The sequence below is a fragment of the Rhipicephalus microplus genome, chromosome 10, assembly GCF_043290135.1.
Source record: "Rhipicephalus microplus isolate Deutch F79 chromosome 10, USDA_Rmic, whole genome shotgun sequence".
Lineage (NCBI taxonomy): Eukaryota > Metazoa > Arthropoda > Arachnida > Ixodida > Ixodidae > Rhipicephalus > Rhipicephalus microplus.
This window is the reverse complement of record NC_134709.1, coordinates 8,227,123-8,253,901: the sequence shown is the minus strand read 5'-3', so window position 1 is coordinate 8,253,901 and position 26,779 is coordinate 8,227,123. Positions and strand designations below refer to the sequence as shown.

Genomic DNA, 26,779 nt, shown 5'->3' with positions numbered 1-26,779 from the left:
TACATGAACTGATCTCAATGTGCTGCCACCTTTCTCTGTTCGACTGTCAGGTCCCGTCGACTAACGTGAAGTATATGTACGAAAGAGCAAAAAAAAAAAAGAATATGAACGAAAAAGTGCGTAGTGTACCGGGAGAAGTGTCAATGACACCTTTACAGGATGCTAAGTACAGCGAAGCGAGTCGTCTTACTAAGATGTGTCGGTTACGTCTGCAGCGTGCGCGCGCGCTTTAAGAAGTAACCAGACTATGTTGATGGAATATGACGTAACGCACGCATGTTTTCGCGGGAAGCAGCGGTAAGACTTCCCTGATGACGTCTCGCTTGTTGATGCCACGGGTGTAAGGATTTTGTGCACTTACCCCTATCACCGTCGGCGGCGCTGGCGAGCACTCCCAGTCTTGTATCTCTCGGGAAGTCAGTGAATGATCGCCATAGCGCCGCAGCCAAAAATGCGGCAGACGTGGACTCGGCTAATGCAGGCGGCAAGTTGTCCACTTTTCTTTCCCTACTATCTCTTCACGTGTATTCTGGACTATCAGCTTGTAACCACTGTTTAAATTAATTTAACTCGCTCTGTCGACGATGGATGTCGTGATTAATAGCGCTAACATAATATGCAGTCATATTCTATTCGTTTTGTTTTCTTTTGAAGTTTCGTGCTTAAAAGTATTCCTTTATGAGACACTGCAACGCGCTGGAAGCTTGAATGCACGTCGTCGGTCTGGTACCATAGTTGCCAAGCTAATTTTGTCCCTTATCCTCAACTAGATGATTGCCACTCGCTTCTGTCTCTTGTTTTTTTTTCTTTCATAGTATCGTAACTGTTAAAGTAATAGCCACGAACAGTAATCACAGTTTACCGTAGGTACCATATCGCCACAACATGTCTCGCTTGACTTCGTTTCATGACCTATGCCGTCACTGTGGAAGGATTCTTACCCGGAGGAATACCTTGGTAAAAAAATGTTGTAACTTTTTATTCCTGCAAGAATATTTTTCAACCGGAAACTCGTTCGCTGAATGCTAACGGATGCGCCAAGTTGGGGTACCTTGGTTCCCCCTTGAAATGTGTGCCCGGTGGTTTTGGGAACCGAACCTGTACGAGCTCACTTATTTTGCGTCGTGCTCAGCAACATAGCTGTGATGCGTGAAGTGGCGCTGGTGAGGACACTACACTTCGAAAATATGCTTATCGCAGCTCAGTCTTATGTTCAACTCGCCTAATTATAGTATTAACAACGAGGCCTTGATGTTTTTATCTATTAATAAACACGCTATGGTGAAATTAACGACATTAGGTCTCTAAGGGTACGTTTGTCAATGTGAACCTATTAATTGTTTCACTTGAGCATCCCTTTAGGATCGAGGGCATGGATTCCATTCCAAGCCACGGTGGCCATGGTCGTTTCATCCCCATTTTCATGGAGATGAAACGCAAAATACTAGAAAGAACGACAAAAACAACAAAAAAAAACGGAAAGAGAGAGAGAGGACATCTCTATATATATATAGGCGCTTGCTATAGCAAGCAAATGAATGAATACGGAGCCTCCCACCAAGTATGGCGTCATAATCATATCGTGGTTTTGGCTTGCAAAACGTGATCACTTATTATTATTATTATTATTATTATTATTATTATTATTATTATTATTATTATTATTATTATTATTATTATTTTTATTAGTTGTAAATACTACGGAGATATTGGTGTCATTTCGTTGAGGCAGCCACTTCGTCAAGCTGCTCGCTTTAGCTGATTTTTGTGGCTGTTCATTTATTTAACGGAAAGATGAAGAAGAAGTATGTAGCTTGAATTTTGTGAGCTGCCGAGAAAGAGTACACGTTCTTTCTTCGCATTTTGTTGAGATCGAGTGACCAAGCCCAAGCGCGCGCATTCGGTTAACGCAGTGCTTGTTAACCGCACTGTGGCTGTTACGGTGCGTAGCTGCTGACCCGAAGGTCTCGGGTTCGCTCCCGGCCGCATTTCGATGGAGGCGAAATGCTATAGAGGCCCGTAGAATTGTTCGATGTCGGCGCACGTAAGAGAGAACCCCTGATGGTCGAAATTTCCGGAGCTCTTCACTATATGGCGTCTTTCATAATCATATCGTGGTTTCGGGACGTAAAGCGTGAATAGCTTACTTTCTTAAATTTTCGCCCAATATTCGTCCGTCGCGATGGAGGAGGAAAGTTGGCAGTCGCTAACTGGGCCGACGGCGGCAAACAAGCTCGTTACTGTTGCTGCTGCCGATGACCATGGCCGAAGCTTACGCGACGCCGCAGAAAACCTCGCGGATAAAAAGCGGCGTCCGTCGTGTCGCCATGGCCGTCAGAGAATAGGACGCGATACGGTCGGCCCCGGAGCGTCGTCTCTCGTTTTGGCGCCCCCCCGCGTTTCATTTTTATTCTCGCCCCCCTTTCTGTCCTTGCGCATTTCAATGCGGGGGCAGCGGCGACCGAGATCGCCTTCGCCGCCACCAGGCCATGTTGGAACGGCGCCTTACAACGACACCACCGGTAGGGAAATCTGGGCCCCGTGCACCGGCTGGGAGTACTGACACCATTTTGAGACGTCGCATAAGAGGCGTCTTTCGCTTTCTTGGTGTGCAGCGTTGACGCCCACCACACACCGTAGTCGATAACATATTTTTACTTTAACCTTGAAGTTCTCGTCGCTGAGCATCTGCAAGCCTGCCCCACCGCGATGGACATAATCTCGACTAGTCAACATCCAGTCCCACTGAACGTCGCGTCCTGCATGCAGCCTGAGTCACAGATACCGCGGAATCGCGGGACGCAATCTCATCCCTCGTTTTCACTTGCGTGCACCACGAGCAGATGGCAGATCTACTACTGTAGTACGTCGCCCAGTGCTGTCTCCCCGTGACGTCGCACTGACATGACTCTTCACGGAGAAACCGCCCCCCCCCCTCGATATCGAAACTCTTGAAGATTTCAAACGTATTAAAATAATGGCAACAATCTGATGATGATAATACATGGGTTTTCACGCCCGAATACGACGACAAACTTATGTGGCACGCCATCGTGGAGGGTTTCAGATATTTTTTATCATCTGCTGTTCTGTTACGTATACTGACATCGCACAGTACATGGGCCTCTACCAACGCTGCAACCGTGGCCAGAGTTGAACCTTTGACCTTAGGGTCAGTAGCGCATCACCGCAACTACTATGCCACCGCGGCGGCCAAAAGCAAAAATTCGAAATTATTTGAAAATTGTGTCAGCACTCCAGTAGTAGGTTAGCCGACAGCTTCACCTATATGGCCCTTCCCGATGAGGGAATAGACTGCAGGAGCAGTTGGTTCGTGGTTGGGTAAGTATAAGACATGGCAAAGCGGTGACTCTCTTTGTTTTCTTTTGTATATGATTTTGTTTTCTCTTGTTTCCTCTTGTATTTGCTTTGGTAAAAACTCGCGCGGTTTCTTATGCGTTTGCGTTTGCTTGACCACACGTACGCGTTGAAGCGTATCAGCGCGTGTTTCTGTATACCATAAAAAACATACATAATAGTTCTAAGAAACCTTAGTGTTTATTACGCTCAGCGGCCCTGAAAATGCAACGCTATGCACGAAAAGGCGGATGTTTCCTGCGCTTTGCTAAGGCGATACAGTGGTGGCACCTACCCGTCGCCTTGCAATCTACAAACTATGGCCTCCGAGATTGCGCGCACACGTCGCGTGGTCGGTGTATCGGAGGCCACCCTTTCGTTTTCCAAAATTACTGCGCCAGATGACGCTTATGCCTCACGCAGCGCCTCCAGAATCTCATTCACCGATTTTCTCGCACAGAACAGCAAATAAACTTTTTATTCACTCCCTTCTAACGCAAGACTATCGTATTTCGGCGGCATTTGCTGTGAAACATGCAGATACAGGGCCTATTTTGTAATTATAATTTTAATTTATTCTCTAGCTTCCAGGTTGGCTTTGCGAACTATACGCTACGCACGTGAATATAACCGATATTGCTGTCAGTTAAAGCCACATGCCTGTGTGGGAGGAGGGAAGAGTAGAGTACTTGGAGATGAGAAATGCTCGTGTACTTAATATATAAATTCAGTGATATTGTTCGGGTTTCGCAGGCTATTGACACTATATGACTATTAAAGACGCCGTAATGAAGGGCTCCGGGAATTTCGACCACCTAGCCTACATCGAAATGCACTCGCCGCGATTGGGGCTCAGTACTGAGACTTTTTTCGGGTCGGCAATAAAGCACTATGTCGTGCCTTAGTTTGAGTTAGTTGGCGAAGATTCATATTTCAAAAGTTTTCGGGCCTATTTAAGGAAGTACTCATGAGCGTCCTGTTCAGATTGTTCTTCTAGCTGTCCGTGTTAAGTTCGCGCCGAAATGTTTCCTTGAAATGAGATGATATAGGTGCACGTATTATAATACAAAAACATTTATCTATTAGGTAATTTCAGTATATATTATCCTCGTGATATAGTCAGTGAACCCGCGGGAAGTTCTGACTCGACTGCCCCAAGCGTTCGAAACCCTCGTGCGTGTGGTTGCAGCAGTCGTTTGAGACACTGTGGCATTTTTCTGGAATTCTTTTGTCGTATATCTCCTCTACGTCTGGTCCCCGCGCGATTTCATCAAACAAAGAAAAGGTTAAAAAAATGCACATTATCAAGCGTACGATTGAAACCGGCACACTGAGGGTGCGATGGATCGTGAGCGGACGCCACCCAACCTCGCGTCCTGCTTACTTTATCGTGTTATTTTCTTCTTCTTTCCTCCAACGCTGGCCGGTGTGCCACATAGGCCGTCCGCGGGGCCGCCGCTCTGCATAGCGAGGAAATCGGGAACGGCTCGAAAGGAGAACAGCCCGCCGGTGCTGGTAGCGGGCATGGGTGTAAAACGGTCAGCTGGCGCCTCTCGCATTGTGATGGACAGCGACGAAGTTCCCCGCAGGTGTGAACGCGCTGACGACGTGGCGGTGACCCGCAATGAGGAAAAAACCGTTGCTGTATCGTAACCCAGATGTCGAATCGTTCATTTTCGCGGGCTTTAAAAAGCATGTCGCATCTGTTTGACTACGCATTTACTCGAATGTAACGCGAGTCCGCCCCCCCCCCCTTCCTCCTAATTTTCGGTATCTGAAGTCGACCTATGCATTAATATTTGACGTTTCTCTTCAGTTCACATGGCTTCCTGCATGTGATGGTGACCGGAAATTCCGCCGTACTGATAGATTGCTCGTGACGTCATGGAAGCACGACGTGGCTACTTAGATGTTGCAAGGCGCCATAATCACGCCGCCATTAACCTTCTTCAGTGTGATAAGGTCGTCGCTGAAACACTATTGGGCCTCTGTACGTGACTAATATAGGAAACAGCGTGTGATGCACTGGTAGCACTAACGTGACATCGCGATGTTCGCGTTCGGGTCCAACGTAAATGTTCCAGGGACGTCAAGCGGCTACGTTGATGCGCTGCAAAACACGTGGGCGTGGGTTCGACTAACAGCCGCAGCAGCTGCCTCTACAATCATCGTATCGCGAGCAAGATTAGTTACGGTATATGTCAGCGATAATGTATAGATCTGTGGTGAAATGCGTGATGATAAATTAGCCACGCTGACTGGCTGCTAAACTCGAGGAAATGAACTCGCGTATCGGCCTGTGTGAGGAACGGCGGCATCGTCTGCGAAAGCGTGCAGCGGTCGCATACTGTGCGATTATTAGAGAGCTTTAGTACAGCGGAATGGTGCTACGTACGCATCACGCAAGCGCCCTGCGTTACGTGGCGTCATTTGCCACTAATCGGCTTTTAGTACGCCGTAGTACCCGCGTACGTAACGAGCGTGAAGTGTGTTGCGTCATCTGGTAGATCAAAATAGAAGTACGTATTGTTGACAGCCAATATGTGAGCCAATCCAAGTGTTATAGCCAGATTATGGCCATATCATAAGCCACAGAGCCGATGGGTGCTTGCCTTCGATGCCGCCATTTTGCAAAACGAAGTCTCGCACTTTCGCGAACTTGTTCGAGAGTGGCGCGATCACCTCATACGTACGCACGCGCGCATCTCATGCGCGCGTACGTAGCGGCTACGTACGTAACGCGATACGTGCGCGTTGCGGGTTGCGCATACGCACTACGCAGAACGTGGCGTCCTTACGTACGCAACGCCGCCACGTACGCAGCGTACGCAGTACTAAAACTCTCTATTAACGCTGCATATAGCTTTCAGAAACTTTCGTAAGCAGGGGTTTTGTCGAGCCGGTGTTTCGATCAGAGGACTTGTCTTCCTCAAGGCTAGAGCAGAACTGTTCTAGCCTTGAGGAAGACATCAAGGCTAGAACAGAACTGTTCTAGCCTTGAGGGAGGCAAGTCCGCCTGTCGAAACGTCGGCTCGACACAAGCCCTGTTTACGGATTTTTCACTGCTAGGTTCCATCTTTTTCTTCCTACCGTTGCTTTTTCTTCTTTTAAATTTCGAAAACTTTTGCGCGTGTTCTAAGAGGACCAGTCGGAGTGACCGTTTGTCGACCAAATTTCATGATTCCGTGTTCCACTAAAAGTAAGAATGAATTTAACCCGACCACAATATGAGTGCATGCGTACATGCCAGTGTTGTCGCAGCCGTGTGCCAGAAAAATAATACCAATAATAATAGTGAAAGGTACAACAGCGCATGAGCTCATGTTTCACCATTGCCGATGCTGCCTATTAAGTACTCGCAGATTCAACAAGTAACTTTAATCATGCGCTGGCAAACGTGCATTCAACCGAATGGAATCTATACCGTTGAGACAGTGTTAAAATATGCTTTTGTTGATTGATAGTTGCGCATATTTTAGCTGTGCAAGATAATCTGAAGTGATTTTTCAACTCCTTTTCGCATTGTAGTTTTTTTATTGTCGTTGTGATGGAAAGTATTTTTCAAGAATGTGAAAATGTGTTAACCTTCCGCTTCTTCTGACCTGGCTCGTTAAAGCATGGACGCTTGTGGGGGCTTCTTTTGTGATCATCACCCGCCGTGGTAGTCTAGTGGCTAAGGCACTCGGCTGCTGACCCGCTGGTCGCGGGATTAAATCCCGGCCGCGTTTTCGATGGAGGCGTAAATGCTGTAGGCCCGTGTGCTCAGATTTGAGTCACGTAAAGAACCCCAGATGGTCCAAATTTCTGGATCCCTCCACTACGATGTCTCTCATAATCGTATGGTGATTTCGGAACATTAAAACCCGACAGTCATTATTTTGCTATCATTATTCGATTTACAGCTCTGTATACCGTCCGACAACTCTGGGTATACAGCCACGACCGTGCACTAACCATCGGTTCACGTGCGCGCGCGTTGGCGGATGGCTGGAGCCGCACGGTGACCGCTGTCGTTCGAATCATGGCCACGAACACGTTTACGAATGAGCAGCCGAGCGACGCGGTCATCCAACCCTTGCCGAGCAGGAATGCGCGCATTCCATGGCGCGTGAAATCACCGCTTTTTCTCGGATATTCCTCAAGTCCGATGCATGCATGAACGAACAAGCTTATTATGGTCCTTTTGGGTCCAGTAATCATTTCGTTTACTCGAAGCAACCGTGAAACTTGATGAGCGAGTAACGTGATAGTCAATTATAAAATACCGGCAGAAGCGATGGTTTAGTTGCAGTCGCGATGTCATGTATGGGATGGTATAGATACTGAACTAGCAAGCGTACTTAAACGATTTCAGGTTTCGAGATATTTAACAGCACGCCGATGCATGATTCTTGTCCTCGGTATGTCGCCGCATGCCTTCCGCTGTGGTGCAGAAGTTGCGCTATGCTTGGACAGCAGCTTGCGCTATGGTTGAACAGCAGTGACCTTGGGCCACTGCTATCCCGGAGGTCGCGGGATCGAATCCCTACCGCGATGGCTGCATTTCGATGGAGGTGAAAGTGCTTGAGGCCCGTGTACTTCGATTAGGTGTGCGATTAGATGTGATTAGGTGCGCAAGAACTCCAGGTGGTCTGCATTTCAAGAGCCCTCCACAATACGGCGTCTCTCGTATCATATTGTCGCGCGCCCTTGCTTCTTCATTCGGATGTGATCGTGCTTCAGCCACAAAAGCTGTTGGCACCGCACAGTCATGTTTCGTGATTGTTTCGGATCGCTCCGTTAAGATATAGCACTGGACGCGATCAGTGAAGTTTGTCATCCGAGAGGCGCCGCGAGCACTGGTCATAACACTGGAAGTTTCGATCACGTAAGACGACGCTTTCTGCCGATGACCGTCGACTTATAACTGTGTGTGTAATACTCTTGTTTGACACAGGCATCCTAAACCGCGGTTAACATGAGCGTGGTTACGTGTAACCGAGGTTCGCTTATGTTACGCGGTACGCAAAATCGCGGTTGTAGTCAACCGAGGAAGTAGCGGCGTATATAGAGGACGGGCTAGCCGCCTTAACCGAGGATGCTTTTGTGCTGTGTAACGCTGGTGAACTGTTGTCTGCGCTAACCGCGGTTAGCTTGTCTGTGCGACGAGGGTGCGATTCTCTTTCTGGGTACAGGTTCGCCCAATAGTTTCATGCTTACCGGCTTCGTTCGCTTTCATCGCCGTCGCGACCGCGTGACAAATGTTGTGATTCTCGGACGTGAAAACCCGAGAATTCTTATACATATCGCCACAAAAGGCGCGCACAGCCGCGCTCACGTTTCGCGTTAGAAAAGGTGATGATGGGTACAGGAAGAGGTGGTGCGCAATATATCGTAGCCGTTTAGCACAGCGATTGCCGCACGTGATGGTTTGAAATAAAAGCGCGATACGTAGGCAGGGGCAGGAAATACACGGACAAGCGCTTCTTTCCCGTCCCTGTCTACGTATCGCGCTCGTATATATTTCAAAACATCGTGAATCGCCAACTCGCCCAATCAACCGTTTTGACAAATTACCCTATAGCTTTTGAGAAGGTCTAGAACAGCCCTTGTTCCATTTTCACTTATCCCCTGTGTGGGGTAGCAGGCCATAGCGCATCATTTAAAGCCTTCTAATAAACTCGCTCTTGCGTTGCAATGTACCGGTGTCTTCGGAAATTTGCTTTCATTTTCTTTTGTGCGCCAGCGTTGCATCGCTCACCCTCTCTGTCGTTGAAATTGAGCAAGCATAGTTGTCGAGGTAGGAGACACACTGCTCACGGATTCGAACGAAACAACAAGTTTTTCAGTACACAACTGCTCTACGGAATTACTCGAGATGAACACGTCATGTCTCGACGAATCTGGTCTGTGAAGATGACGTCGGCTCTGATCTACGACGGTGGGAGCGAATGTACGCGGGTCATTTAGCCCTGAATTCTCCCTTTGTCACTCCGCGACTACTGTCAATACAACTTGAACACGGTGGCATTACACTTTCCCGCGCTGGCAACGGAAACGCCTCGAACGGAGTTAAACTTAAGCACGCGCATCCCTGGGGCGATGATGAGACGAGGGACTCGCCAGAGCGGAGCGGTTTCGCGCCGCCATTCGGAGTTTTTTTTTTTTTTTTTTCGCGGAAAAGGCGATTTCTTCTCGCGAGTAGGTGCGGTGCGGGTTGAAGTGGCGGCAAAAGGCAGAGCGCCGCTCTTCTGTCCTGCCCCGCCGGTTCGCGGCGGGAAACCCGCCTTCCACAAAACGCCCGCCGTCCTTCGACCCCGCCGACAGCTTTCGCGGGGCTCGTGTTTTTTGCTCCCCTCGCCGCACCGTGGAGGACGGATGCCTGTGTCGTCTTATCTCTTTTGCTTCTTCGAAACGATCGGAGAGACTGCTCGTGTGTTGTGCCGATACGTGTGACGGGCACGTATTCCCGTAAACATCGCCAGAGGGAACAGTGGCGCTGCGATCGCGTACTTAGTAGCACTTAGCTGTGGCAGTGATGATCGAATTTCCGTTTGTCGCTTCTAACGCGTCTCAAGGCCGGGCAAGCACTAATAATTATTCTTGTGGTCGTATCGTCCCAAAGCCACGACATGATTATAGGACGCCTCAGTGTGAAGGGCTCAGGGAATTTAGACCATAAGGTGTTCGTTAAACTGCACTGGCATCGCACAGTACACGGGCCTCAAACATTTCGCCTCCACCGAAATGCGCCCGTCGTGGTCGGGATGCGATCCCGCGACCGTTGGTTCAGCTGCTAAGCACTATAACCTCTAGACCACCGTGGCAGAACCAAAGAAGCGCCAACTGACAACGGTGGGAGGGTCACTGAAGTTGTGAAGGCTTCTCGTGTGATTCGCCGCTATTTTAAACACAGCAACTTGGCGTAAGTCAACGGACCGTTGCGTACGCAGAGCGCCCTATTTGCGTTTTCCTATATCCCGACCGTTAGCGTACTCCAAGCTACTTTACGCTAAACGGCCATGTTTAAAGTTCCTCAAAGTGGCGCTAAAAGGAAAAGTTGACGTTGATTATGGAAATAGCGTTTCGAAAAAGGTTAAGGTGTGACGTCGCATAGGTATACCTTATGTGGACCGACCTTCCTGCGTCAGCATTTTAGAGCTGCTGAACCGACACAAGAATTCGCCGCTACACAATATTATACGTCGTGCGCAGTCTCCAGGCATCCGCGGGCACGTCCGTTTAGCTCCTTTCCATGTTGTCCCCTTCTACCTCGTTCGCGCCAAGTGATTGCAATTGTATGATCCGCATGAACAGTATGAAAATACTAGCCCGGCGACAGGTGTCACGCAGGCACACACTTCACTCCGATTCCTTGCCACCCAGAGCTCGTATTCGTTGACTGACTCATTGATGACATCTCCCGTCGTAGCACATGCGCCACTCCAATATAGGTACGTACCCCGTATCACCCACTCGTCTGAATGAACCCTCAGCGAGACATGGACCCTCTTGGCGTGTACTCTACGCGACCGGGGGGGGGGGGGTGATGACGACAGCGACCTCGCCTTCGAGGTGCAGGAAGGAAATTGCGTCATAAAACGCGGGTATTTCGGAAATGGAGCGGGCGCTTTCCTTGGCGCGTCGTGGTCGCAGAGTCTCGGCCTTGGAGGTGCACCGTTGTGCGCGGGGTTGTTCTCTCGGCGTTGCTGATTCGTTGCATGCCCCGTACCACCACTGCGAGGTCGCCGTTCCGGTTCGCGACCGATTAGGTGACCGCATTTCGACGCGGCGGCCGGAGATGTGAAACGCGGGCCACCGCCGCTTTGTCGAATCGGGGAGGGAGGTGGGGACCTCCTTTTCTCGGCAGCTCAACGCACCCCCCCCCCCCCCCCGCCTCGCGCAACGATTCTTTCCCAGGGGTTTTGTAGCGCGCGTTCTAATTTATGCGAGATTGCGCAACGTCATCTGCATACACTCGCGATAACGGCGTCGGCGATTCTGGCGAGCGTTTCTCTAACGGAATGTTCGTCCGACGAGCGACGTGGTTTGGCGGCCCCTGCGCGAAAGCTTCCGCTCTCGTGCAGCATTGCCAAGAAACGCGTGTTTAGTTTGGCGATATTATTGACTCTTATTCATCCCGCAAGCACGAGAAGAAATCTGTGTCGAGTTTTCTAAGTGACGTTTTTAGTTTTGCCGTTCAGGCTGCAATTTCTACTGTCGTACTTCCCACTGCTTCCGATCACAAAACAGGGCAAAGCTAAATTTATCTGGACAGAGAAGACTTGTTCGCGAAACGTGGTCAATTGCGATCGCTGTTAGTTCACCCATGCACCGAGTCGAGCGCAGGTGCGGCGCAATAAAATGGCGGACTTGCCCTCCCTCCCTTCCTGCCTTCGCTGAAACACCCTCCCCTCTCCTTTCAGTTCTGGCGCAATGAGGAAGCGGAACAGTACAGTTACCGCAGCAATTAATTTATGTACCCATGTACGAAAGCGCGCCTTCCAAGTAGCGACAGTTCTGAAAAGCGGTTCATGGTGTGGCCTATACCCGAATTTACACGCTCTGTAATTAGCGGTGTCCACTTATGGCTGCTAGTGCGAACTAATGGTGTTATAGATTGGTTAGTTGAATTCGTTGCAAATAGTGCTGGTGCACACCCTGATGATTCTCCAGCAGGGTGCCTGTCAGACTTCCTTCGAGTTCGTGGAGTGAGGCGCAATGCTTCCGAATGCCCGCCATTGCAGAGTTTCAACATCAAGCCGGCTCCTGAAGTTTTGTCAGATGCGTGCGGGGATGGGCTCTAGCTTGAAATCCACAATAACCTATCAGTTAAATGACTTCTAGGTGCTAGTCCGCCGTGGTGGAGCAGTGGTTGGAGTGCTAGTCTGCTTACACTCAAAGGTCGCGGGTTCAATCCCAGCCGGGGCGGTCGCATTTCGATGGGGGCGAAATGCCAGAGGTCTGTATGCTTATATTTAGGTGCAAGTATAGGGGGCGGAACCTGGAGACTTACAAAAAGGGTTCAACTTAAGTTGAGGACGACGCAGCGAGCATTGGGAAGAAAAAAAATAAGTGTAACCCCACGGGGCAAGAAGAGAGCAGAGTGAATTAGGGAACAAACCGGGGTTAAGGATATGGTAGTCGAAATCAAGACGAATAAATGGTCATGGGCAAGACACGTAGCGCGAAGGGAAGATAACCGCTGGCCATTAAGGATCAGACTGGATTACTAGAGAAGGCAAGCGGGTGTGGGGGAGACAGAAAGTTAGGTGGGCAGTTTACATTAGGGAGTTTGCGGGTAGACAGCGGCAGCAGCAAGCATAGGACCAAGTTGACTGGCGGAACATGGGAGGGGCCTTTGTCCTGCAGTGGTTGTAGTCAGGCTGGTGATGATGATGATGATCATAGGGGGCAGAGGTCTGGTGGAGGTCGAATCGGCCATTTGCGTTGTTGGCATTGGGCATATAAACTCCGCGATTGTCACATGCTCTAGTTCTGTTTCGTTTTACGTTTTTTTTAGAATAGACGACAGTGTAGCAGCTGCGAACGCGTCTATACGTCGCTGAAGTCCACCTGATCTCGTGATTGGCGCGTGCGAACTCATCCTTTCCTCGACGGTGCAGCGATTTAGCGAGACGTTGTGGGGCGGGAGCAGCGCTGCAAACGAGCCTCACTTTCTGTCTTTAACATCCTCTTCCGTCACCTCTCTGCGTCGCGCTGTTGCAGCATTGGATGGAGGTGGTTGAAACGAAAAAAACAACGAACGAGAAAGAACCAAAAGCGACGTGGAATTCGGACTCCGGTGCCAAGAGCGGCGTCGTTCGGCTCCCCTCCATCTATTTGCGGGCGCTTGCTGCTTCGTGCGCCGCAGACGTCACCATCCTCGCCCCTCCCCACCGCTTATCCGTGCGCCGCGCTTAATTCCGTGCAGTTTTCGAGGCGATGTGCGTGCCTTAGAAAAAAACGCCGTGTTTGTTTTACCCCCGGTGGCGCACACTCCGAGTTTTGTCCTAGATTAACCAGAGTTTTGTTCAGTTCATTCAGTTAAATCACGCGATTTCCCTAGTTTTAACATTGGTCACCGATTCGACTCAAGTGCACTGCCTGTTTCCCACAAAAAAACAACAAAAAACTGAAATGTGGAATTTATGTGTGTTCATGGTAGACCATTAAGACTCAAGCTATTAAACCATAAGGTTTATTCTATTTCATGAGGAAATGTGCGTTATATGAAGATAAGTCATGGTGTCAGTAAATACAGCAAATTTCCAAATTATGTATTTAACATTATCTTTTATGAAGTAATGATGTGGTTACCACAGATGTAGACGACCTTGTGTATCACGCGGGAGAGTGGATCGCCTAGCTGTTTGGCGCAGATTAAGGCTACACTTGCGTTTCGTTCGTATGTGTCATGTGTGAATACGCACTTCCGTATCACCAATTGGAATGATAATAATAATTTCTCGAGTTCAACGTCCCAACCAGTAATTTCAAATCATTTGTCTCCATCCATAGACATGTCGAAATTTCGTACTTTGGCTTCAGTCGACTTGGTGGTATTTCCAAACCTAGTGTCAGAAAACATGCCGAACTTTGTTGTGCATGGTACACGAAAGCGCGCCCCCTTCAAGACCGGGGTCTGCCAGCCCGGGAGACCTGCCGCTTGGGTCAGCAATTTGAATACCACCTAATGGTCTTTGACGTGGTAGAGCAGTGGTTTATGGTGCATGGCTGTTGACTCGAACGTCGCGGTCTTGGCCGCGGCAGTCGCTTTTCGATGAAGGCGGAATGGCATAGAAGCCCGTGTACTGTGCGACGTCAATTAAAGAACAACAGATGGCGTAAGTTTCCGGAGCCCTCCACTGCGGCCTCTCTTAATATCAAATCATGGTTTTGGGCATAAACCTAACTCATTATTAGTGTAACGATGAATTACCCTCTGACGCGTCAGACTGCAACGATTATAAGCAGAACCCGTTGGCTGATGACCAGTGGCGGCAGAAATTCGTTGCGGTGGGGCCACGTTCTTGATTTGAAGCTAGGGACAAGGCAGGCAAGTGTTGTAGAATGTTATGTTAGGGAGGTTTATGATAGCGCACCGCTAGCCATTGTGGTGTGGTCGCTGCCACAGCGAATCCGTCGTACGCGAGCCGCCGTTCGCTGCGCGCTCGCAGAAAAAAAAATCCGAAATAGCGAGTGGCGTGTGCGGTCAGCATGCGGCCCGCGTACGCTGGTGTCGAGGCTATGCGTACCTTCCGTGCATTTGAGTTTGCGGGGTAGATAAATTCCTTCGATTGTTCCCTAGGAGGGGCAAACGTTATTCTAAAACTCGCATGGTGCCCGTTATGCACGCAACGTTATTCTGAAGCTCCCTATTGTGTCATTTTGGCCCCGCCGTGGTGGTCTAGTGCTTAAGGTACTCGGCTGCTGACCTACAGGTCGCGGGATCGAATCCCGGCTGCGGCGGCTGCATTTCCGACGGAGGCGAAAATGCTGTAGGCCCGTGTGCTCAGACTTGGGCGCACGTTAAAGAACCCCAGGTGGTCGAAATTTCCGGAGTCCTCCACTACGGCGTCTCTCATAATCGTTTGGTGGTTTTGGGACGTTAAACCCCACATATTAATCAATAAATGCTAGTTCCGGTTCCTACTGTACGCTGATGTCACGACATGTAGGTATGATCAGCGCCAACAGGCCTTAGCGTGTGCACGCGCAAGTTTTCGTGACGTATAGTCGTCCTCGCTTAGCTTTTTCGATCGCCTGCACTGCGACGCACGTGTGGCAACTGTCGCGGCAGGGAGGCGCGACGTTGGTGTGGCGTCACATTTAAGGTGCAGGTTCTTCGTTGACAATTCGAAGTCGGTCAGCAACTGCGTGTTGCGCGTGTACGCGTAAGGAGTGAAGTGCAGCGAACAGAGTAAACTCCGCTTGGTTGGCGTTCAGTCTTCGCTTCGGCCACGGCGCACGAAGTCGACCTACGCTTGTCTCAGCGCCGGATCAGACAAGAATCGATGAAACTTGTACCTGTTGTGCCCTGCTTCACTGGTGCAAGCCTTCACAGGGCAAAATATTGACGCCATGACTGCAAGTTTGAAATCAAACGATTCATTTGCACTCTGATAAGCGTCTTGTATTCGCGTGCACATACACTATTCCAGACTCCGCTAGCTCGCTTCACAGGCATACGCTGAATGACTGCACGGCGCGAGCAGACATTCGAGAAGGCGACGCGCTAGCTGCCATTTTTTTTTTTTTAGTGCTTGACATCATCACAAATAGCCAGACTGCTGCGTGAAGTCACCAGTATTAGTACTTCAACCTGACGTCAAGGTACTGTCGATGTTGGTAGGCGCGCTGCGGAAAATTCGGCTTTAATGTCATAATTAGATATCTTCATTTGTTGAGCGTCACACTTGCTCAGAGTCGTCTCTGTATACAGGAGATTTGTGTGGCAAAGTAAACTCGCCTCCGAAAAAAAAAAAAGGTGTCAGTACCCCTTTAAGTCAACGTCAATGAATGTATGGGGCAGACTTTGTTTCGCTTCCACCATTTCTCCTTCTTATCCTACAAGGTGTGCTTGTCCCCTCCCTCCCCCTCATCGTGTTTATACCTATGCGAACAGTAGACACGAAAAGACAGAGACACGTGCTAACTTATAGGCTTATGTAAAGTAATACTTGTTGCAGGCCTACGTGTGGGCTTTCGCTTGCACGTGCTGTCTAGTATAGCGTAAATTCTACCAGCTGTCGTGTCTTCTCTTCTGTATTTTCTCATGATACAGCACTATTGCCTAGGTGAACCGTGTATCACATGATAGCCACCGCACGGTGCTGTGGTTTCGCGTTCACGTTTCTTGTTCGCTTTATTCACAGCGTGTTTTTAATGCTCAGTGGTTGCAACTAATCACTGCCAACTAGGCCAATTCACCATTCTCCTCGAGCTATTTCTGTACGCACCGTAATGAAAAAGCCGAGTTATGACGCACCGAAGCCTATCCGGGGTCCTTTGTCTTCGAGACCACTACGGTCGTAAATCTTGCCGGCGCCCGGCGAGCAGTCGCCAGAAAAGCGCGAATCGGACGTTTTGCGCGTCGTCCCGTGCTTCTGCCCTGAAGTGCACGTGTGACAACGCGCGATTAAGTGCGTTCCACGTGCCGCACAGGAACACCTATGCCGTGCATCCGCCCGTTCTCTGTGTGCGGTTGCTATGCCGCGAGGTTCTAGCCTGCGCAACGCTGCACTCATTTAGCTAACGTAGCTCGCCTCTCCTCTGTTGTGGGGCGCCCTTCTCCCTCCAACCTCGTTGTGTGTTGCCGGTTCGGTGTTCCGGCAGACCCCGGCGTTTTATTTCGAGAGGGTTGGCCCCACGGCGCCGGCAGCTTGAGAGCTCGCGTTCGCTGGCTGCCTTTGGAGTGAAAAACGTAAAGAAAGAAAGTTTAAAATAATAATAGTAAAGGAAGAATAGCTCAGTCTGTTTCCTCGGTGTTCGAGTCTCTCCGCCGCGGCTGTGGCGTGGTGGCGCTGCAGAGGTCGCGCGTTCGATTGTCTATCAAATGTCTTGCTCGATCTGATCATCAAGCACACTGGAAGCATGAATGCTTTTGGTCGAATCTCGTAGTTACGTCAGCCAACTGGACAGAGAGCCTAATTGTGTTTTGTCGGCCCTCAATCAGCAGCGATAACGGGAGATCCCGCCTTCACCTGAAACGAGCTGCCTCGAAACTCCCCATCCCCTCTCGACTGCTAACCCAAAGGTCGCGGAATCGAATCCCGGCCGTGGCGGTTGCATCGAGGACCGTGTGCTGCTTAGATTTAGGTGCACGTGAAAGAAATCCAGGTGGTCGAAATTTCCGGAGCCCTCCACTACGGTGTCTCTCATGATCATATCGTGATTTTGGGACGTTAAACCCCTGACATTATTATTTAAAGGCGCGTCGCATCAATTAGTTAGGCATTTACGAGTCCCAGTCGACTGATGCGATACGCGTAGTCGTTTTGCGTGTCGCATTATAATGGCGGAAAGGATTTGGCTGTGGTGGAGCTGCGCTCGCTAAGAGCCGCCCCTGCCTCCGTCAATTTCGGTCGGCACTACAGGCAGAACTTTTCGGTACAGCCGGTCTGCTGCCGAAAACTGGTCGCACAGGATCTTGAGCCTGGTGCAACCGCTTTTCCCTATGCGACACAACGTGGCGCCGCAGTCTCGGAGGAGTTAATGCGCTATATGTGAACTTCGTCACGTCGTTTTTCCCAAATGCACTTCGCAATGCGCTGCTGTCGCATTCATTTTTGGGCACAGCGCGAGACCGACGAAGACGGAAGAGTACACAAGGGACACACACGAGCGCTGTACCCAAAAATGCTAGCTTACCAACTATAGCCCGACATTCAATATTGTTGCATTCATGTAAACGAGGCTTATCTGTGGAGTTAAGAAGAGAGCCGGGCATTTTCATAAAAACTTCATGTGAGAATTATTGCGACCTCCTCTTCGTCATGCTTGGCGCCTAGCGTGGTGGTCAATATGATTGCCATCGTCAAAGCTGGTAACAAAGGACATTCTTCGAAGCGTTACTGGGAGCGTGGGCCTCTTCCGAAGGTGACGTCACAGTTAGGGCGCGCGGCGGGCCGTCCGTTATCTAAGCGGCGTCGCTCTACCGCATCGGGCGTCTTTGGAACAAGTTCTGTTAGACTGCGTTGCGTAACTACCGCGCCCTTCTTTTGTTTCGCCCACGTGTTTCGGAAGCGGCCTCCGCAGAGAATCGGTGGGCGCCAGCGCCTCCGCATCGCTTGCTCCCGTTGTGCTGGGCTGTTGCCGCGCGACGGCGTTCATTCTGGAAATATGCTGCTCGGTCGCGATATGCGCGTGTACGACTCTTCCCCACCCGCTAAATATAGCGCGAACGACAGCGAGCCGGCAAGACTGGGCAACCAGCGGCCATGTAGCTTCTGCACCGTTGAATGGGCACGGGACGAGTCGGCGGCTGAGCCTTCGCCGGAGGTCGCCTTGTCGGCAGCGCGCTCGCCGCGTGCAAGAAACGTTCTTCAGATTGAGACAAAAGAGACGAAAGCCATCATTTTCAGACCGCGAACACTTTCATCAATCCGTGATCAACAGGGAATAAGACCAATATCTTGCTTTCTTGTTTGCTGCTGATGGGACTGTCTTTTTTTTTTTTTGAAGTTGAACAAAATCTTTAGGTATTAGTATTCTGAGTATGTATTTTCTATGGTTTGCTTTTATTTTCATTTTTTTTACTGAACGTGTGTGTTATCGATGCGTGCATTGTAGAGGTGGCTGCGACTTTCATCCGCAGTATCCTCCGCCATTGATAGAATTATTATTATTATTATTATTATTATTATTATTATTATTATTATTGTTGTTGTTGTTGTTGTTGTTGTTGTTGTTGTTGTTGTTGTTGTTAATATTTTATGGTTGTTAGTTTCCCATTTGGGTAAGTTCCCGACGACCTCACCTTCCCGTCGTTGTATTAAACGGGGGGGGGGGAGGCTTTGAGACACGGAAGAACGAGAGAAAAAAAAAATCTCGTGTTAGTAAATCACCCCTTTTAAATTCTTAAAGCACCACTCTTGTCGCGACAAGCGCGAAGGAGAACGCGCGGAAAGGAAGGGCAGGGTGTCTCAAAGCTCAACTCGCCGTGATGTCACAGATTTTGAGGGCGCCTCTATGCGGCTGTCAGTCGGGCCTTGTCTTATACGTGCGCTTGATGCTGGTATGGAATAACATTATGCCTATACTTGCGTGACTTCAAGGATAATAAGCGTGGGCGCAAGCTGTGGTCACGAAAGTGCGAGTCCTCAGAAGAGTTCATCCAGAACCTCCGCCGTAGTTGAAAAGGCCCTGCAATACTATTTCTAGCAACCATTGAATCTCCTCATCAAAGAAGTTTATTGCTTCTAGAAGGGACCTTTGCAAAAAGAGAAAGAAAGAAAGAAAGGGCAGGCCTGCGCGGAAGGCGCAGCACATTCACAGCGAAAGCTGCTAGAGCGGCCTTTCGCAGCCTTTGTCACTCTTTGGGAAGCTGCTAGAAGTACACTGGCTGGGTACCTACTACGTCATAATTTTTCGTGTAGTTGGTCAGCATTCACTGCTATCCTTTCTCGGCAGAAGCGTGGTAACCGCTACACATTTATTATGCCTGAAGTGGGTATGCGCCACAGTAGCTACAGGGACAAGCATTTGTAATGGATTGGAGCATTGGACTCGTTACGTGATTCGCAATATGGGACGCCTGGTTGTTCCTTTGATGTTCTAAACCACTTTATTACTCATATTAGCGCGATTCCTTTCCCGACATCAAGCCTGCCTAGGCCAGTTTGGAAACAAGTTCCAAGCACCGGTGTGGCATAGTGGTAGAATACTGGGCTGGCGCGCAGTGGGCCTGAGTTCGAATTCCATTTTGTCGTTACGGTTTTTATTTAGTGAATTTTTCTTATTTCGTGCGATAGTGGTGGAAAAACGCCAGGCCTGCGTGGTAGGTGCAGCACAGTCACAGCTAAAGCCACAAGAGTGGCCTTTCGGAGTCTTTTCAAAACACTCATTGAGTAACTACTGCAAGAAGACTTGCTTGGTACCCAATAGGGCATTAATAATAAACTTTTGGGTAGTAGGCTGGCACTCGCTATGCTATATTTTGCAATTATTCTGAGGAGGGTGGTAGTATCCGCTAAACACTTGCAAGGAATTTTGTGCCAATTGTCCATGCAGTGGCTGACGACGATGAGTAATTATGGCTGAGTGGGTATGTGCCACAGTTAATAGGGGACAAGAACAAACTTTTGTGATGGTTTGGAGCATTGGACGGCCCACTCGTTACGCTATTTGCATTGTGTGACGACGGGTTGTTCTTTCGCTGTTGTAAAACGCTTTATAAGTCGTATTAACGCGATTGCTTTCCCGAAATCAAGCCAGCCTAAGGCAAGTTTGACAACAAGTCACGAGCACCGGTGAAGCTCAATGGTAGAATGCTGGGCTGACGCCCAGCGGACCCGGGTTCGAGCCCCACTGTGCCATTGATGCTAGGTCATGCCTGCCTAAGTCACGTGTAACAACAAGTTATAAGCACTGGCGTGATTCAGTGGTAGAATATTGGGCTGGCACGCAGTGGAGCAGGGTTGAAGCCCCACTGTGTCATTGATGCAAGGTTTTTCTACAATTTCGCGCGATGTGGTTACGGACACCGGCGGCGGTGGCGGCGGACAACTGCGCGCGACCCGAAAAGTGATCTCATAACAGCTTTCGCTGCAAAACATTTATTCAGAAAAAGCACTGAGAGTTGCACTACAAGTGCACTTTGGTTACGGACACCGGTGCCGGACAACTGCGCGTGAACCGTGTTGTGATCTCACAACAGCTTTCGCTGTAATTTTTAAAATTCTCCAAGTACGAGCGGAGTTACGGAGATATTTCGCGCGCTGTAATTGCTTTCTCTCTCTCCTCTCGTCTCGATGAGCGCGCTGGAAGCTAAGCAGGGAGGGATGGCACAGCGCAACGAAGTTGCTTTTCGCACGCCTCATGACGTTGAGCACTTTTTTTTTGTAGCGTAAGCTACACCGGATAAGGTTGAGCAGTTTCGCGTGGCTTTTCGAGAGCCGTGAAGCTGTGACGTCACACGGCGCGTCGGAGAAATCCTGGAAACTTCTGCAGTGACGCCACACTAGTGGGATGGCACTCGACTCGCGTGAGTACGCTGTACGTCCGTCCGTCTGTCCGTCCGTAACTCTCGCTACGCTTATCTTTGTATAGCCGGGCTGAGCCGCTGCTGTTTTTTTTTCTTCGCACGTCCGGCTTTCAGTCTGGTCGCGAAAGCGCACGCAAGCATGTGCCGGCCTCCCGCGGCGGCTTTGGTAACTATGCAGCTCACGATTGTCCAAATCTATAAGTGGCCGCGGATACTTAGTGCGGTTATTTTTAGTGTATATGGCATCATTTGTTGAAATAAGAGGGAGGCATTTCTAGCTGATTCAGAATTACTGGTAAATTCCAGGCTGCGTGATCCGCTCGAATGTTTGGATCGCCTGCTCTCGCGAGCTTTCACCACCAATCGGCAGCGTTTTCTGACAATGTTTAAAAATCATTACGAAGCCCATTTAAGTGTAAACAACCGTGCGTACCGCGCAGTTAACACGTAATGTGGTTTGTGGCTGAGGCTGCCTTTGTATCATATTAACAATGAATCGAACTGCTAAAGGGACACTGAAGAGCAGCAGTGGCTTGGCTTGGATGGACGAAATGCACTCTGAGAACGATAATGTCATATGTATCACTACGATGAGTTCATTATTAGCATGTCGGTTGAAGTATCACTTTTAAATTTCGCGCCGAAATCTCTGTGCGTGGCGTCAACGCTTTCAAATTTATTTTTGTGACATTGACTTGACCAAACGTTTTTTTTTTTTGAATCTCGTCTGCTCGGTCTATAACACCTACAGACGACAATGTATTTAATTTTTATTGATTAGAAGCTGCGTAGCACCCAGCAGATGCCTTCAAAAATTGATGACGTCAGAATGTTTGGTGCGGGGAATCTCGAGGTGGCGTCCCTCCTGGCACTTTTTCATTTCGTACGTTTTCTCGCTTACAAAGCGTCGTGTCGCGGTAAGAGCGGTATTTGCGGGATTGTGAAATTGTACTTTACTAATACGCGAAAACCCGTTTTGCTCAACTAATTACGCAGCTGTTTCAATCTTTCTTATTCTCTACTAAAGAATGTGCAACACCTGCTGAGCCAGTTTACGCTGACGAGATGGAACTGTATACCAGCGTGTTCCGTGTGCTCGACGTTTATAGGCTTTATACCGTGCTTCTTGCAGGACTCGTATAGAAACTTGCTTCCGCACTCATCGCGCGTCTGCGCATGGGTGTAGAGAGAGACAGGTGGTGCTATTAGATATGCACGCGTAAGCGGGCTGCTTCGGCAGGCATGGTCGGCGAATGTCAAAAGACTAGTGGCGTTTGCCCGCGCACGCCGTGTCAACATTTTCCGTAGTCTAGTAAGAGGATTTCACTTGATAAGGGGATAGAGAGAAAAAGAGGTACGAGTTGGATGATCCTATTTTGCCGTGGTCTAGACGCCGTTGTTGCCGGTAATCTTCCAGCATCCTTTTCGAACTGTCCCCTCGTTTTTTCTCCGACACCGGGGTCCGGAATCCTCGCACGCGTGGATGCGGTGGATCAAGTTGTTGCCCGCTTTTCAAATCTGTCTTCATGTTTTTTTTTGTTTTTTTCTTTAAGCGGTTGCCTGCATGAAGCCGAAAACGGTCGATCGTTGGGTTTGGGAAGTCGTGCATTTTGTTGAGAACGTTGACGTGTGCCCTAATGGTAACGCGGCTTCGCTTTGCAAGTTCTTGCCACTTGAGTGGGGACGTCGCGTCGAGACGCGACTAATAACTTGGTTTTCAAACTTTCCACCGTGGGCTTATGCGCGACCAGGGAGCATAGAACTCCGAGTGTGCGTATCATGGTTAATACGGCAGTGCTTTTGCGGGACTTCGTTAGCGCCGCTGACTTCACGGTAGCATCCTAACTTTACCCAAACTATCGATCGATCCTGTTCGTGTGTGTCTGATTCGGGCTAGCCGTGACGCGGTAATGTCGGAGCATGTCGTCATGGCGACGCATCGTGCCTCGGAAGACGATGAAAAACGCACAAGGAAAACCTATGGGGGACAATAGAGTGGGGTGAAAGGGGAAAGGGGGAGTTAAATATATGCAGGTGAATGTACGAAGTGCTTGTATTTTGCGCCATTTGCAATCGCACTGCTGCAGTATGCATGTCATCACAAAACGTCGCACCATTGCGATCTGTAGCGTCACTACCAAACTTGCACACGTTACAGTAAATAAGTAATAGATGAAAATAACAATTATTTCATTTAAAATTTAATTGATTGTCGTGGTCCGTTCAGCCTCAGAAAAGTGACTGAGCAGCTACAGAAACTTGCGTGGCTTTCGTGCGGAATTTTATTGCTGTAACGTAGTGGCACATGTTTATTCAAACGACAATGAACTGCTGTGGCTTGCCTATAGTTTATGAAGGGTGGAGGCTTGCGTGAATGTTGGGAGGCTCACTGTGGCTTCATTCGTTGACGTTCAACAGTCGTTTTTCAATGTAGCCATCGCTGATTATTACACGTTTCCTCGTTAAGAGGCCAGCTGCTACGCTGAACACTGTGTGGATGCGTTTGCTGGGGGTAAGGCTAGTATCGTAACGAGCAACTTGCACATCAGGTCGTGGTGCTTCAATGCTCGGTGCTTCGTGGCGCTCGGGTAAGGCGTTGCAGTTAAGGCCACGAAAAAAAAAAAAAAACTCCTGTAGGGACCCCTTGTCCTGTCAGACAGTGGGTCCGTACAGAGCAGTCGAATATATATATTTTTTTGAACGACTAATGCCGAAAAGAGTGCATTCAACTAGGTTACGGGGGAGGGGGGAGATGATCAAAGAAGTTGTTTACCGGTAATCAATTATAGGAATATGTCGTGGAATCGCGCAGAACGTTACAGTTTGTAAGAAGTAATCGAAGCATACTTCAATATTTTAAGAAAATGTAATTGATTACAAGCGAACGAATAGTTTTATGCGTTGCGTCCGGCATTGGTTACTATCCAGTAAAACGCAAGTCATAATTCGCCAGAATTTGGAACATGCATATCAGCGCAGGTCTCCTTTCCCCTTCTTTTGCATAGTAACCGTATCGACTTCAGGTTTTCCCTTATTCTTTAATTTCAGTGGTGCACCCGACAAAACATTTGGGTCTTTATGTGCAAGGTTACTTCAACGGACACCTGGCGACTCCAAGAAAAAGTTACTTGTTGTTTTTTTTTTACTACACGAGAGCATCTTACCTACGAAACTTCGAAGTGTTTTTGGCAGTGCCGTGCTATATCCCACGCGAAGCGCAGTCTCTGACGCAGCGCCTAGTCACCTATTTACACTCTATATTTTTTTTTTTTTACTATTTGCCCATGTACTTTTTTACACCCATTTTTATCACACCTATTCCTGCCCGTCCTGTGTTTGTCTCTTCTCTGTCCGTGTTTTTTTTTTTTAGCCCAGCCACGCATTATGCACCTATTTACGCGTGCTCACTTTTCTCCTTTGCTACTTACATCTACGAATGTTTTAATAATTACTTGACGCGTTCGTGACGATGGTGATAATGTATTTTATGTAAATATAGCGCGATAGCTGCCTAGACAAATAAAAATTGCGCCAGAGTTCCCCTGCATTGACCGAGCTTATGCACACCAAAAGGCATTATTCCTGGGTTCTTGCGACTTTTTTTAACGGCTGGCACGGCTTGCCATGCCTTCAAGGGTAGTTAGCTACTAACTAGCTCTGAATAGCCAGTTATACCTAACGAACGAATGAACAAACCCGAAAGGTCCCTTCTGCATCCGCTTCACTTTGTTTGAAGTCGAAAGGCAGTGTGTGTGTTATATATAAACTGTGGACTTGCATTTTTTAAAAAATCGTACGTTAAACTTCAGCGAAAAATTTGGACGATTAATTCGCAGTCACAGTTTTTTTTTTTTTCAAGTGCATTGCGGCGAAAGCAGTTACATATAACCAAGCTGGATAATCAACGCGGGGTCGACTGTGTAGGCCGGCGAGACGCTTCCTAATCAATTTTTCGACGCGTGTTTGCTTCGCATGTTGAGCATGCTGTATCGCCCTGTCTCCCGGAATATCTTAAATGTTTGTTTGACTGCGGTTCGCGGGCCTTCGTGGAGTCTGATTGGAGAGCGCGGCAGCGCTCAGGCGAGAGGAGGTGAATGCAACTAGTATGAAATCAAGAACATAGACAGATACCGAGAGGAATCAGGTAGAGATAGCCCGAGCTGCAGTGTGGAAAGCGTGTCGTCACAAAGAAAAAAAAAATGGAGGCAGAGCCGGAGAGGTGACGGTAGAGAGTCTAGGGAGAGTGAGAGAGGGAGGGTGATTCTAGACTCCGAGCGAAACTCCATACTTCTCCGCTCTATAGCTAAATCTTTGCAGCGCGTGGAAACGCAGCGGCGTTGATCAGGCGGTCGTGGCGGTACTGCGCGTCAGAATGTAGTGCCGAGTTTTCGCGAGAACTATATTCCTCGCTACCGTTATGCAGTGGAACAGCTGAGTCCATGGAAGAATCGTGCTTTGTCCTTGCTTTCTTTTCTAGATATAATCTGGTAAACTATCTTGGTTATTTTCTGGTAAGCTATCGGTAATACTATCTATAGCGTATCGATATTTTCTTTACACTATCGATAGTCAATTTGCCGATAGTTTTCCAATACCATTGCCCGGTGATTTATTTGAGATGGCGTAGATGAACGCGCGATACACGTCGCGGCTGATCACTGTCAATCGTTCTCGAAGAACGTTATGTTTGCGACGTGTTTAATGTTGCGCTCCAGTTTGAGTCTCGATGACTTACTTGCAGAGCTGCACTCGTAAACTAAGGAAATCAGTATTCGAGCCTTACGATAATCGGGCGGGAAACTTATGTGTGCAGTATCACTCCAAATGTATACAATCGCTCCAACAGTTGGGCGAGTTTCTAAGCGTGCGTCATCAAAGAAAACGCAAAAAATAAAAAAATAAATGAAGAAAGAAATGACCACAGGAGGAAACGATCGGGCGGGATGGCGTCAATTGAACTGATTCACTGAAAACACAAATTCATCTGTATGACGTGTCGAGTAAAAATATGCTTATGAAGGCTGTAGGTTGCATGTTGCAGACTTTCACTACCTTGAAGAACTAGAATTGTCCAGTTTCAAGAGTGCTCCTCAATTTTAACCGTTTCTGTGTAACCGCGTGAACTGATCGGCAGTCGTCTTTTTCTTCTCTAAGTTGTGATGTGCATGGTTTTTCTAGGCGATGTTTATTGCGTAGCCGTTTACAGTGCTGGAGGATGTGTGCGGTTTGCTTCTGTAATTACAGGTGGTGTCGTGAACAAACAAACGCGAGTGATCTAGACCTAGCTGGACGCGGCATTTTCGTTATCACTCACCTCGGATGCCACAATATTGCATCGTACGTCCGGATTACGGCCCGTGGCTCCCTTTGACAGTGTTTATGGTTTTACGCGTCGAAAACTAATTGTGATTATAAGGCATACAGTATCTGGGTACACGGGATTCATTTTGACTACCTGTGTTTCTTTAGTGTATACCTAAACTTAGGTCCGTGAATGTCCTTGACTTTCGGCGCCGTAGAAATGGGGCTGCCGCGGCGGAATCGAACCGGGGACCTCAAGCTTGGCACCGCAGTAGCCAAGCTGCCAAACTACCTCGGTGGGTTGCGGTCTCCCTTGGACCTGTCAAGGAACACTTGAAAAACTAAAACTGCCACTTTCGAAGTTTCTGTAAAGCGTTGCATCTATCTCCGTGTTAGTACGCGTTATATCCGCGTTTAGTACGTGACAGGAAACTC

General features: G+C 48.8%; 1 protein-coding gene across 3 annotated transcripts in view; it reads left to right on the top strand.

The window, feature by feature from the left end:
• The window catches only part of LOC119180618 (uncharacterized), a 151,387-nt gene that overhangs the window by 56,131 nt on the left and 68,477 nt on the right, over positions 1 to 26,779 (top strand). The window lies entirely within an intron of this gene.